The following is a 15,638-nucleotide window of genomic DNA, read 5'->3' on the forward strand; positions in this document are numbered from 1 at the left end:
ATAGACTAAACGCAGCTCACAGATAAAACTAAAAGAACTAAACTGCAATTTGAGCTGCCATCCATCAAAGACTGAGTTTAATATTTGAGTCTAATTAGAGTAATTGCCTGAGAAAACAAAAACACCCACACTCTTTGGAGGTGTATGATAGAATCCAGAGACTTCAAAACATAACACACACGTAGTCCGAGTCATATCCAAAATTAGTATACACACAAAGAACAAGGAAAGATTATCCAATTCTCAAGGAAAACAAACAAACAGAAAAGCCAACAACAGAGGCCAATCTCAAGATGAATAACCTAGATGTGGCTATTATCAGACGAGAACTTTAAAGCAGCTGTTGTAAGTATGCTTCATGTGGTATAAAAAGACACAAGCTTTTAGTGAATAAAATAATAGAAAATCTTAACCAAGAAACAGAAAATATAAAAAGAACCAAATGGAAATTCTGGAACAGAAAAATACAATATTTGAAAAAAAGATTTGCTGGATACAAGTAATAGGAAGATGGGAATGACACCAGAAATAGCCAGTAAACTTGCAGCTAGATAGAAAAAAAATCTATTCTGAAGAAGTGAGAGAAAAAACAGTTAAAAAAATTAACAGAGCCTCAGGGACCTGTGCAACAATATCAAGGAATTAAATACTTGTGCAAATAGTGTCACAGAGGGAGAAGAGATAGAGATTGGGACATAAAAATTATTTAAAGGATTAATTGACAAAAACTTCCCAAACTTGCTGTAAGACATAAAAATATGTGAAGCTCAGGAAAAAATTATTTTTTAAAGCAAATACTATGCATCTTAATCTTTCTGATATCAAAAATCCATTATATTAGATGTTTCTCATTGAACCAACATCTAACTCATGCTTGAATTTAAATAGATCTATTTGATACATCAAATTTGTTGTAATGTATTTGTTGTACTGTATCTTCCCATAAAGAAAACACTTGGACCATAGGACTTTACTAATGAATTCTGTCAAACATTCAAGGAACAAATAATATTACACAAATCTTTTCAGTAAATGATAGAAGTGAACTCTTCTATTAACTAGTTTTAAAAAGTCAGACTAACTCTAATTCTATTATGTAGAAAATACTTTAATAGAGGGAATAAGAGCGTGTGTTAGAGAGCAATACAGAGTAATTATTGATCACAATAATTACTGAGAAACAGAAGAAAATTTCCTCAGTCTGATAAAGGGCACCTATGTAAAACCTACAGCTAACATCATACTAAATTGTGAAATAATAAATATGTCCTTCCAAACATCAGAAACAAAGCAAGGATGGTCATTTTTTCCCTTGTACCCTGTACTCACCATTGTACTAGAGGTGCTAGCCACTGCAACAAGTCAAGAAAAATAAATAAAAGATAAAATGTTCAAAAAACTTTTGCACATAGTAACTGTTTACATAGAAATTCTAAACAATATACAAAAATTCTATTATAACTAATAAATGAATTTAGTAAAGTCAGAGGATACAACATTAACTAAAATCAATTGTTTTTTCATAGTAGCAGCAAACAATTGGAACATCTGTTCCAATTTCCCAGAGCATTGCTGAGGGCAATATGGGATTATCTAATTAAAGAGAAAAACTCTGTTTGTAAATTGGAACACTTGATATTATTAAGATGTCATTTAATTTTAAATTTTTTAATAGATTTAACACAATCTGAATAAAAAATTCCAGCAGGAATTTATGTAGAAGTTGATAAGTTTGTTCTAAAATGTATATGGAAACCCAAATGATATAGAATAGCCAATACTCTCTGTAAATAAGAAGAATGTTGGATGATTCATACTACATGATTTTAATATTTACTATAGGACTACAATGTGATTTTGATGATAAAAGGATAGACATATAGATCAATGTAACAGAATCAAGAATCAGGAAGTAGATCACACAAATGTAGTCAATTGATATCTGACAAAGGTATCAAGGAAATTCAGTGGGGAAATAGTAATCTTTTCAACAAATGAGAGTAAAACAAATGTCTGAATGAAAATTAAAAAGGAACATTGAATTTTACTTTACATCATATATAAAAATCAAATCAAAATGGATCATGGACCTAATGGTAATGATAGATCAATTTCAGGCATGGTTTAGATATGGGGTCAATGGGGAAATTTTCTCCTGGTACAGATTATTCAATTCAGGAAGATAAAATTGCATGATATTTGAGTACCTGTTTCGACAGTGAAGCTTTTCTTTTTTTTAGTTCCTTAACTGTATTTTCCTCTCTATAAAAAATTACAGAGAATATGTTTTATAGTATATAAACTATATAGTATAGTATTTACTATATAGAATAGTTTTTATAGTATATAGTATATATATATATATACAAAATCACACATAATATATAAAAAAATATGTATTTATGTATACACACATATAATCAGTCTCTGTAATAATCACTGTAGCCAAAACTGTAACAAAACTGTGAGAACCTACTCACAATTAATAGCAGGTGTTCAGTCACTAGTCCCTGAAGCAGAAATAAGGGTTTCAGGAATGTAGGTTAAAAAAACATAAATTGAGAGGTTCTAAATATCTTGAGTAACTAGAGAAAAAAAACTCCCCTATATTATATCTGCCAGTAGGGGCTACCATCATTGAAAAACATTTATAATTTGCAAGAAGATAGCACTGTATCCAACGTAACTCTCTGACAACTCTTCCAGAGTTGATAATGCTGAAGATCAAAACTCCTAATTGAATCTTCAAATTGAATTTTAAGTTCACTAGGTATAGGATAAAGATTAACTGTGGAGATTAACTGGCAGTTTTATGAAGCTAAAAACCAAGGTTTTCTTCAGTTAAACTTTTTTTCCACATACCCTTTTTTATCTGTATGCTCTTCAGAAAGGTTAGTACATGTTCTGGGAATGTAATCTTGACCAGATAGCTGCAATAAGGCCAAGGATTGGCTTGTATTCCAAACATGGTGGGAGTAAGGCCAGTCCTGTGATAATCCCTCTGTCCTGTTAACCCTTAGGAATCAAACCTTATGGCACAAGAAAGTACCTAAAGTAACATCTATTTCTTCGAGAGAGTCCAAACTATACCTGCTGTAGGAGTTCAAATCTATGCAGACATTGAAAACCAATCCAGCTGAAACTAAGTAAAGCAATCAACTGGGGAGGATAACTTAAAAATACCGCTCCTTGATGTCCTTAGTCTTTTAACCACTATAAGATAATTTCAATTTCAAAGTTTAAATTTATGGGGTCTTGAAATATTTTAAATATTAATTTTCTAAGACAGCTAAATTTCAGATTTTAATTTTTTCTTGAGAATTGGATTAAGGGAAACGATTATATTAAACTTTGAGACATTATGTTTTTGAAATTTTATTATCAGACTACCCTAAATTTTTTGAGTGAACTTCACTGCAGATCTCTCAATGGTCTACACGGGAATGCGCCTGCACGCAATTGGGGATGGGAAATAGAATGGGGATTGGATTTTCAACCTTGCAGAAAGCGTGGTCTCAGAATTAATTAATGCAGTATCCGAACTCATTTCAGAAGCCTCTGGGAGCACAAATCACAACTTCCTACCATTCCTTCCAAGAGGATCCACAAAGAAGCAGTTGAGAATAGGAGTACAATAGTCCTGCCAGACTGATCTAATTACCTAAGAGGGCTGGAAACGTCCCTGGTTGAACACAAATTTAATAGTTGGGAATTGTTAATGTGAGAAAGCCCCTCAGGCTTATTTTCTTGTTTTATTTTTGAGTTTCAGAGAGAAATCAAGCATGCATAGTCAAATCTTCCTCCCTTTTTGTCTTAGGTGCTAGTTGCCCACAGAAACCATACACCGATCTGCTCCTTCATGCAAGTAGATTTTGGCAGGAAGACCTCATTGAGAAGAGTGAGGTCCATATAGGTCAAATTTCACCTATAGTGAGTAATTTTGTATGACTCTGATATTAAATATTAGAAGCACATTTGCTGTCATTTATAAAATATAATCTCCAATAAATTTATCTTATTCATTAAAAGTAAAACTTAGATTTTCCTATGCTTTACTCTTATATCTTATTTTTCAATTGTTTTGTAATGCGAGCAGGGAAAAAGGGATTTGTAGATTGGCTCTCTCAAACCCCCACTAGCAACCACTCTAAGCATTTTTGTTACCATCCTTTCAGAAATAATTAATAATCCTCTCTCTTAATTTAAACACAAATCAAATGCAATTTTATATAACAGCATCGTAAAACATACTTTGTTTTTTACTTTAATGTTACTTAAGAGCTGATTCTGCCGCAATGAAATGTATCTATAGCAACATTTTAAATGTTGGCATAACATCCATTGTCAAGTTTTAATTTAATTCAGGAAAATAATTGCCTACGGTAGCTTTCATTAAAGCTATTTGAATACCTTCCCGATCCTTGACTGTCCAGCACATGGTACACTTGAACTTCCTGGCTTCTTGTTTTTTGGATAGGGACATGAGACTAGTTCTGGTCCATGAGTTGGGAATAAAAATTTTGTGTGTCATTTCCAGGCCAGAACATTATCGAGCAATTTAAAGCCCCCCTGGCACTCTTTCTCTCTGACAAAAACTGGTAATGTTATAGTTACTGATCGTGCCAGCCAAGTTATAAGAATGATGTGAAAAAGAGATTTCACTACTGCTCAACAGACATGTGGAATGAATGAGAAATAAATTCTGTTATTTTATGTTACTGAGATTGACACAGAAATTGGTACCAGAACTGGGTTGCTGGTGCAATTACAAACCTCAAACATATGATATTAACTTAGGGGCCAGGGAGCAAAGAAACTTATATTGGAGACTGAAAGGATGATAATTCATTATGTACAGTGGAAACACTTGATAACACATGAAAAATATTCAACCACAGTATTAATAAGAGCAAATCTATAATAAAATGAGAAGAATTCATTTTCTCTACAAAATTTGAAAAATTTCAAAGTTTTCTTCAAGCGTTCTTATGCTGTTAGTTGGAGTTTATATTAGTATAACCTCCTGCAAAACAATTTGGCAATATGAATCTTTTGGCAATATGAAACTTTACATTTTATTTGTTTGTTTGTTTAAATTATTCACGCAGTCAGTCTGCTTCTAGGAATATGAATAAAATAGCACCAGGAGCAAGCAGAAAAAACCTTCACGTAAAGTCAAATATTACTGTATATTTTGTGTTCCCTCAACTGAAACCAAATGTTCAGTATATTCACATGAAGTGAATAATGGAAAATACCTAGAATTAAATATCCAGAGATATTTAATGGCATTGAGAAATATATGGATATAATATTAAGCACAAAGAAAGTCACAAACTTGCATGTTAGTGAGAAGTCCACCCGACAAAAATGAAACAGTAAAATGTCCAGTTTGTGAAGAGTCTGTCTTTCTTTGATGGTGCCATCATGACCTTCTGTCACTTTCTTCTTGGACAAGACTGTGTTGTCAATTTTTATAAATAAACAGGAATTACTTTTCATAAGAAGAACTTAAACCTTAATTTAAATTTTTCAACTTTTCATTTGACTCTATTACATATACAAAATATAATAAAACTTTCTAAAAGCATGTTCAAAAAACTATCTAAAAACCCTGTCTTAACACATGTAACATCATGAAGTAAGTGTCCTATGCAAAAACTCTTCTCATTTGTCGGGTCCCAATTATACTACGTTCTGAGGTGACAGTAATTCTCTTTATACATACAATTTTCTCTTTTTTTTTTCTCAGCAATTATCTTTATGTGGCAGTAAAGGCCAGGGCCTCCCTTAAATCGTAGGCAGTAAATCTGTAGACTCCTTGAAGATGGATAAAATGCCAAATACTCAACCTGAGTTGATATTTAGGGACCCTGCAGTTACATTTTCCTCCTTTGAAGAATATCTCAAAAAGATAACAAGTTACTTATAGGCATGGAAAGCTTAAGCCATGTATTTTCAAATTCTGTGTATAGACATGGACCAAGATTTTTGTGATTCACACCATTTGAAACAAAATCTTCACCATATTAAAATAATCCTGTGCTAAAAAATTATGTAGATATGTCCAAGATAAAAGTTATTTTTTTCTTTACAATTAACCAAAATTTTTATAAAATGCAAAAAATAAAACTTTTGGATTAATTGCATTTTAGAAATTCTAAGGCAATTTACTTCTTGCTATTAATTTGACACAAAATTGAAAGTATAAAACTTGCACTTTTACATATTTGATAAATATGTAAACTAAATAATAGCATTTGTTTTGAGAATGATAAAAATAACCGTAAACTTTTCTCCTATGATTTTGAGCAATGCCAGGCAAATTACTGAACAAAATATACCCTTCCAATTCACAGACCCTAAATAAATATGCACACATACCTTCTCACAGGCCGGCACACAAGCACATGCATGCCCAGCCCAGGCACTTTTGTGATGTGAGAGAGAGAGAGTAGAAAAGAAAGGAATCAGAATACTTTTAGGCATTATGGAGGAAAATATTGGAGTATTGCTTCAGAGTAATTTCTATCAACAGAAAATCCTCATGTGAATTAAACTTTTCTACCCATGAAATTGGCATTTTAGTATGTTTCAATGGACAAGATGAGTTTATGGGAACAGGTCTGTAATCAAACACTGTCTTTTTAATCTAATAACGTTCTGGCCTTGGCCAAGCTACTGAAGATATATGAACATCAGTTTTCTCCATTGTAATACTGATCCTGCTTACATATTTGTGCCCAATAAATGTTAGCTCCTCCCCTGAGTTACTCCTCTTCTTTCATAACTAATTTGCTCATTCTTGATGTTCCGCATTTTGCATATTTCTTTTGGAAAAATCTTGTTTTGATTCCTATCTGTAGTTTTATTACAGGATGTCATTTTCATTTTTGATCATTATTTATCTCTGTTGTCAACAACTCTTCATCATCCTCTTCTCGACTTTTAAATATATCCAGTCCTTTAGGTTCTGACTTTGATCTTTGTTCTCTGCATATTGTCCTCTCTAGCCCTTGTCCATCCCCTCAGCTTCTAAAGTGACGGAGCTTAAGACTTCCAATTTCTTGCTAAGTAAGTATTATACTAGTTTATAAGTGGAAAATAATAGAAAACTTGTATATATTGGGCTCTTTCTCCTTTTCCTGCCACAGAACTCCTAAAACTCTTGTTATTTCCTAAGTGATAAGAGCACTGGAAGCATCTTTTGTTCTGTCTGGTCTTTGACCCCTCTATATCTGACAGAGAGATCCTAAGTCCCTTGGAATTTTCTGGATGATTGGAATGTCTTTTATTCTAATGAGGTGACTCTTGGTGAATAGGAACTGATCACAAGAAAGATTAAGCCATGATTAGAAGCTTGAAACTGGACTTCATACAATCTACCCAGTCTCATGGATATAAATATGTCTTAATCATGGATTGCATATTTTCTCACTGGACTGAAGCCTTCCCTTGACAAGAGGCTACTGTGTCTTCTGTGGCTAAAGTCCTTTTTAAAAAGATTATCCCTACCTGGGGAACTCTTCTTGAGCTTCATAGAGATCAAGGAATCCATTTTACTGGTCAGGTACTTTGACATTGTGCTGTCTGGCCTTTTTTGCAACACTTTCACTGCAGTTACCATACTCAATCCTCTCATTTGGACGAACACACTAATGGCATTGTCAAGACTCAATTGGCAATATTCGTAGAGGTTCTCCAAGTACCTTGGCCAAAAGCCTTGCTGTTGGTTCTTCTAAATCTAAGATCTACCCGCTATGGAACTCCTAAACTCTCATTCTTTGAGATAGTCACAGGATGCCCAATGCACTTGACTCCTGCCTCTTTTGATTCACAGCTGATAAAAAATATATATATATACTCCAATATTGCAAGGGCCTAATTTCTTTTATCAAAAATAATCATGTTTTGGTACAGCAATCTTTTCACAGTGTGCTCCAGGGAGATGAAGACCTTAAGCGTCATACTTTGCAACCTGGAAATTTCGTCTATTGGAAAAGATACACCCAGGAGGACTCTCTCCAACATCACTGGAAAGGGAACTATTAAGTAACCCTTGTGCTGCAAAATTCCAGGGAATAGACTCTTGGATTCACATGACACACCTAAAGAAAGCACCAAACCGTGACTGGACTTGCACATCATCTGGTGACCTGAAAGTACAGATTTCACAGCAGTGAAGCAAATGACACCTGATAGGATAGCTTTCCCAAGATGTCTGGAAAAGGCCTGTTGGAAGGATGTCTGTCCAGAACTTTGATGATGACACAATGCTTTACATGATGTCCAATGCCTATAATCTGGATAACATATGGACTTTAGAATAAAAAAGTGCCTGGGAGTTCTCCCTTCTACCCCTCCTTATTATTCAAACGTGGCCTCAGTAGGTTTCTAACCTGTGCACTTTCCCTCCAACATGGGACATGACACCCAGGAAAGGTCCTTGGCATCGAGGGACAAAAGGCTGCTGAAATCAGAAAAACCTGGCCCCTGATCAGAGATGCTTTCAGAGAAAGATCTCAATCAAAATAAGGAAATGTGGAAATTAATAAACAGAAACCTCATTAAAATAAAGTTGGGAGGTCAAAATGGGGAGCTGTCATGACCTACATTGATAGCAGAGCCCAACAGGAAGAAGGACTTCCTCTTCTTGACGGAAAGAAGCACAGCCAGTGAGAGACTGTCACAACCCAGCCAACGAAAAGCCACTACACCCCAATCTCTTTGTTTACAGTAGCAGTCCCAACTTCTTATTCCCCTCTATGAAAGAGTTTCTCCTCCCTTTGCTGCTGGGGACTTGCCTTTGGCTTGCCATTGTTGCAAACCCTGAACTGCAATTCTTCGCTTATCCCGAATAAACCTATTTTTCTTGGAGGAATAACTGGCTGTCTATTTGTTTAAGGTCAACAGCTCTTAAAGATACATTGGAATCCTCAAAGTAACAGAACTGGATACTAATTTTTAATGTACTTTTAAATGTTTAAAAACAAGATACAAACATCTTTTGATTGTGTGAAATGCTGTAGAACCGTAAGGACAAATTGACGTCAACTATTTCTAAGGAAATCTAAGGAAATTTAAATAAAGCAAAATGATGATTCTTTATTTTTACCTCAATAAATAGTAGCTTATTCATAGACAGGAAAAAGAAGTATATAATGTTTTAAGCCTAAGGACATTCATATATTTATATTTGCAAGAGATTTCAACACAATAGGTGTAAATCTTCTTAACCAAAATCTCTAGCACCAAACTACTCACTATAAAGTAATTCCTTAAGGTGAAAAGAATTTTTTAGGTTCTCTTTCACACATAGAGACTTATGTGGGAAATTTAGTAAGGCTGTGAGGTCTAAAAACTAAAGCACTAACACTTGAATATGTGGCTCACAAAGACGGTGGACTGTCTGATGAATTTACCCTTCTTATGCATTCTTCACACTGCAATTATTTTAGTCACGGGAAAATAAGACATTACAAGTAGGTCTCTATGCCAAAGATGTCTTTCCTTTGTGTGCAGTTTGGGAGAAGGTTTATGTCCTTGACACTTGTGAATAATTTCTACAGTTTATTTTGTCTTCGTTCACATAAATAAACCTTGGACTTTTGCCTTTCAAATAGCACACAATGTCCGTACAAGTATTATTCTGTCAATAAGTTAACAGAAAAAGGATCTCCTAGTTAAACCTTATCTACTCAGCAATGCTATCAATTAGGAAAACACATTGATTAGAAAGATCAATAAAATTCCTATTTGCTGGTACAAATTCAGTATGTTTTCAAACTCTAATATCATTTTCCTCCCAATGGAAAATAGAAATATTTATTTAAAAAATGGGGAAGAAAGCTGTTTTAATAAAGTAATCCCAAGAGAACTGGGTAAATATATATTGTCTTTATTCGATATTCAGTCAAACTCAGGTAATATTTCCACTCCCCAACCTTTTATTTAATTTCCCTCTGACCCTCACTTGCACTATGCTAGATATTTCATTTCAAACTCAGTTAAATAAATAAGTCACATTCTCTTAGCCCATGAATTTCATAGCTATTCTTTGCTGCCAGTAAATCTTACCTTTTATTTTCTCTTGTCAGATCAGGGCCATAAGCTGGAACTAGGAAACATGGTTCTGCTCCTTCTCAGGATCATCAGCAATCTTTCACCCCACACTTATATATGAATTATTGAGATAGCTCTTGGTTAAAAAATGAAAACTATCCCAAACGTAATACTGCAAAGAATTGGAAGAATTGAATTTCCCATAGAGCAAATACAGGATTGTTTTCTACCTCTCAAGTGAACTCCAAAGACAATGAGAATAACAATAAGCACTTGATGCAAAATGGGAAGTTGTCATCATAATTTAGGGCCAAAATAGAAGAAAAGTACCGTATACACCTGACACCATATTATGAATGAAGGCCAACCCAGATCAATTGCCTTTAACTCAGCGTGCTGAAGAGGCATGATGAGTATTTATGGCAGCTGTATCTGTAAAGTTTCCTTAGACTCACAGGGTCAGAGAGATGCAGAAATCTCTGATAAATCATGTAGTCCACTGAACAATGCTGTATTTCACATTGCAAACAGACATATGGGAGCTTTTCCTATGTGATCTTAGAAGCGCTACTTCGGGATTAGCTTCTAATTATTTTTAAGTCTTTTTATCTGAATATTATAAACTGCTAATTCAATGTCTGCCTATAGATAGTTACCAAATATTTTCATCATTATTCTTCTCATGCTTTCTATCAAATAGTGAATGTTAATTCGGTGCAATAAACTCTGAAGCAAGCTGACCATCAGAAAAAAAATCCTCAAATTCTGTATTATTTCTCCTAGTAACACAAATATGAGCATAATACACTATATTACTTTAAATATTAATTGTGTAAAGGAAGACAATATATCAGTTTCTCCAAATTTTATATACTATATTCTTTAAAAACAGATGCATTGAATTAATCACTAAACAAAAAACAGTGTTGCGTCTTTTCCAGGGCAAGTTAGCAGAAACTCAAAGCCTCTTCTCTCTTGTTTTTTAGAGATCAGATCATACACAGTTCAAGTTGATGATAAATGATTGAAGAGATTCTAGTTGCTTACTAATAAATACAGTGCCTCAGAAAAAGAGAAGGAAATTAAATTTATATACGGTCATGCACTGCATAACAACATTCCAGTCAACGACGGATAGCATATACAATGGTGGTCCCATAAGATTAGTACCATGTAGCCTAGGTGTGTAGTAGGCTATAGCATCTAATTTTGTGTAAGTACATTCTATAATGTTCGCATAATGACAAAAATCACCCAACAACTTATTTCTCAAAAGGTATCCTATGGTTAAGAGACACAATTGCATACATATTTTTCAATATTCTTTATAGAGGTAAACTGATAAATATCTCTTTTAATTTCTATTTGACATTCATTGGGTTTGCTTGTGATACATTACTTACTCAGAAGAAAGAAATTCTAATATCTAAGAATTATAGTATATTTATAGATGATCTTCTAAATGTAGGATATGAAATAACTCATTTATCTCCCTACGCCAAATCTATGAGAGGTATACCACAAGGGTTTCTGTTGAAGAAATAGAGAAAAAGAGGCATAGGGAAGTTAAGTAGCCTACTCAGAGTGACAGAGCCGGTAGTGGCAGAGCAGCATTTGAAGTCAGGCAGCATTGTTTCAGAGACCATCTTTTATATTGAGATGTGCTGCCTTACTCAAATGAAATTAAAACTATTTCCAAAGACATGTACATTCAAGATCCTTATCCAGGTCTTGTGGGCTGATTGTGTAACCCCCAAATTGCTATGTTGATGTCCTAACCCCAGTACTTCAGAATGTGACTGTATTTAGACAAAGGGCCTTTAAAGAGGTAATTAAGGTAAAATGAGGTCATATGGGTTTGCCCAAATTCAATATGACTGGTGTTGCTACAAGAAGAGAAGATTAGAGACACAAAGTATGAACAGAGAAAAGACCGTGTGAGGACACAGCGAGAAGGCAGCCATCTGCTAGTCAAAGAGAGAGGCCTCAGAAACACTAAGCCTGCCAACACCTTGATCTTGAACTTCCAGCCTCCAGAACTGTGAGAAATAAATTTCTGTTGTTTAAGCCGCCCAGTCTGAGATATTTTGTCATGGTCGCTCTAGGAAGTTAATACATGTGTCTACTAACTTCTTCTCTATGGAAAAATACTTCGCTACACAAGCACAGTGACATCTGCTAACCCATGGAAAATTGATCTTTAAGGACGTTGCATTCATTATTCATCCATCAGTAATTTGCTGTTAAAAAATAAAATCCTGTTATTCCTTGGGCTGATATAAAAGATATCACAAAGAAAAAGACTGTAAGATTTAATTTTAGGCATACCTATGGTGCTTGTTAAAAATAAATAAATAGCACTTAAATAATTAGTAAGTCTTGTGTCAATGACTCACAATCTTAATCATCAATATTCCTTCACTTACATTACCACATTTTATTTAGATTTATCATAGTTCCAAAAGCACAAAAAGAGCTGCAGTCAAATTTGAGTAAACAGGAAAAAAAAATTCACTTTATGCACTCCTTCTGAATGACTATTAAAAATATAAAATCTATTTGAATGCATAGCTAAGAGAGAAAACGAATCTTGAGAAAAATTTGTTTGAGGGTAAAAAAGCTAATAGTTAATGAATGCTTAGTACATATCAGCTAATATTCCAATGTTTTATACACATTTTCTCATTTATTCCTCACCACAATCATGTAGTTTGGTATTACTGCTATTTCCATTTTACATATTTTACCTATTTCTCAAGCCAAAGCTTAAGAGTTTAAGGAAGCCACAAAGCCACAAAGTCAGAAAAAAGAGATTTAAGATCTGCCTGACTTTGCATCTCACTATGTGCCAGACTCCACCATTTGGGGTTCTAGTGATTTGCGGTAAAATGCTACTAAATGCCTGTTTTGTCTTTGGGGGCAGCAAATAACATACGGTTTGATACACTAAGTCTTTGTTCTCTCTGTACCTAGTGCTTAAATGGTCTTAGAAGTGATACGGAAGAAACTTCTGCCAGAAAAATTATTCAATCCTTAGAAAGGGGCAAAGGAGTTTACTGTGAGCTCTTTCACTGTAGGGCTGAGCTTGACTTCCTATTTTCTAAGTTACTTTACAATTCTGTAGAGGCAGAGTTTACTTTGTACACTTGTATCCAATAGAGATGCAACTAATTTCTGTCCAATGGAACAAAATAACCCTAACGAGTATTGTTTACGGCACTGTTAGACATTATCAGTTTATAATTAAAGTAGCAATTTATTAGGAACCCTCATTAATTATTCTCTTATTAATTAATAAATTGAACTAAGTATTTGACAGGTCTTATTTTATATTTGAATGTGAATCATAGTTTTTTCTTTTTGGAAATAATATTCTCAACAGTTGTAATTTTCTAGTAACTGATTTGAGAAAAAAGTTTTGTGATAATCATGATGTAATTGTATCCACTATTTGGAATTTTACCTGGAGATATACTGTTTAATTTCATAAAACATTCAAAAGTAATCTCATAATTTAAGAGATTAAAGAATTAAAAACTTGCAGCATGATGTCAGAGTTTACTGAGAGAGAGGGGAGCGAGAGAAACTATCTACTGAAATACAAGGACAGTTAACACTTTCCTCTTTTTCCTCTTTTTTGAGGAAGAGAGTATTTTGAATCTCAGACTGCCATATTAAAGTATATTTCAGAAACCTCTTATAAAATTAGATGATTTTAATTTATTGTAGTCCATAACTCAACAGTACATAGCCAAAACTCAAGTATAACATTTTGAACCTCAAGAATAAAAGACAAAAATCCATTATGAATTTAACCTGCTTAACATTCATCTATATTAACCAACGAATATCTGGACACAAAAGACACAATAAAGATCATCATTCAATGAATTTTTATACAAAAGAGAGACATTTTTAAATTATAAGCTTTTCTAGTGCAATTGAATCATAATAGTAAAAAGAATCATTTGTATATCCCCTTTCAGAACTATTATTCTTCATTAAAAGGAGAAAATAGCTACAAAATTAGAGAAGAGAGCAAAGTATTAAATGACAATTTCCATTTCTTTGGAAGTAGAATAAGATATTCTCATACTAAATTTTCCCACCTTAAAGGATTTAAGAACCCATCTACTCATAGTCAATTCTCATGGCTGGAGAATAGCTTGTCTATTTTCAATGTCTACAGTGGACATTGAAAAAATAATAAGAGCAGCCAATGTCATCAGTTGTAGCCATAGAACATTCACTCTTCCCTTAGAGCTAAGGATAAATTAGATCTTGGAATGAATGCAGCATCGTTCTCCTCAATGAACACCTCCTCCCCCAGGCCTCTGCACCTTTCTGTTCAGAGGAAAGAACTGTTCCCTTTTCATGCGGTGGGGGGAAGGACATGTGAATGTGAAATATTAGTACTCCTCTGTTCAAGGAATAATGAGTCATCAAATATTGTATTCATTTTTTTTCCCCAAGGAAGATTAGCCCTGAGCTAACATCTTCCAATCCTCCTCTTTTTGCTGAGGAAGACTGGCTCTGAGCTAACATCCATGCTCATCTTCCCCTACTTTATATGTGGGAGGCCCACCACAGCATGGCTTGCCACACCTTGCCATGTCCGCATCTGGGATCCAAACCGGCGAACCCCGGGCCACCGAAGCAGAATGTGCCCACTTAACCACTGTGTCATTGGGCCGGCCCCCAAATATTGTATTCTTAATTTAGGCAGTTTCCTCAGGTAAAAACTGAGAGAAACATTGGTCTGAATATAAGGCATTTCTTTACGGTAAATGAGAAACAAGTTTGTTTTGACTTAGACTTCTGGCACACAAGAATCTGTGTAGTAAACGGGCCTTTCCATACATCAGAGAAACAAATGCCATCTAAAATTGAAGTGGAAAAACACCCATCATTGAACAAACATTTAAAACTTAAGGAAACAAAGGTCACTAAAAGTGGTGTAGCTTGCACAGTGGGATGATTGCTGAGGAATCTAGCCAAGAACCTGTATCTTCTGCCTCCTTGTACTTTATACAATTTCCTCCTTCACATTGGCTTTCAGAGGTTGTTTTTAATCACTGCTGGAGAGAACTTATATGGTGCTCTTCTATTCATGGATCTGTGCTTAAATAAAGCTGAGAATAAGTAAATGAGACTCCATCCCCTGACTTACATTACAAACTGAAATAAATGACTAATGAATATTTTATTGTAAGTGTTGGAAGTAAAATTCATTATTCCTTGTTAGAAACACATTAAAAGGCTATTAATATGAACTAATATGGGCAACTTGCTCTCATTCTAAAAGTGTAGGAAACTATATGTTTTCTACTCTTTTGAAAATTATCAATTATAAGTGTGTTTAAATAAATATGTACCTCTTCGGTGCATAATGACTGGAATGTCTCAGAATCTGAGTCAGTCATTTTGCTCCTGGGAGACAGTTAGAACACTTAAGGAAAAATGAAGAAAAAAAACTAAGACAAGAATTACAGAGATTTGCAAGTTGTAGGGATTAATGTCTTCCAAAAAGTTTCAGAAATAATGAGAGTGAAGGGATATGGTTTCCTCACTTTGTG

Source organism: Equus przewalskii, chromosome 6 (genome assembly GCF_037783145.1).
Source record: "Equus przewalskii isolate Varuska chromosome 6, EquPr2, whole genome shotgun sequence".
Lineage (NCBI taxonomy): Eukaryota > Metazoa > Chordata > Mammalia > Perissodactyla > Equidae > Equus > Equus przewalskii.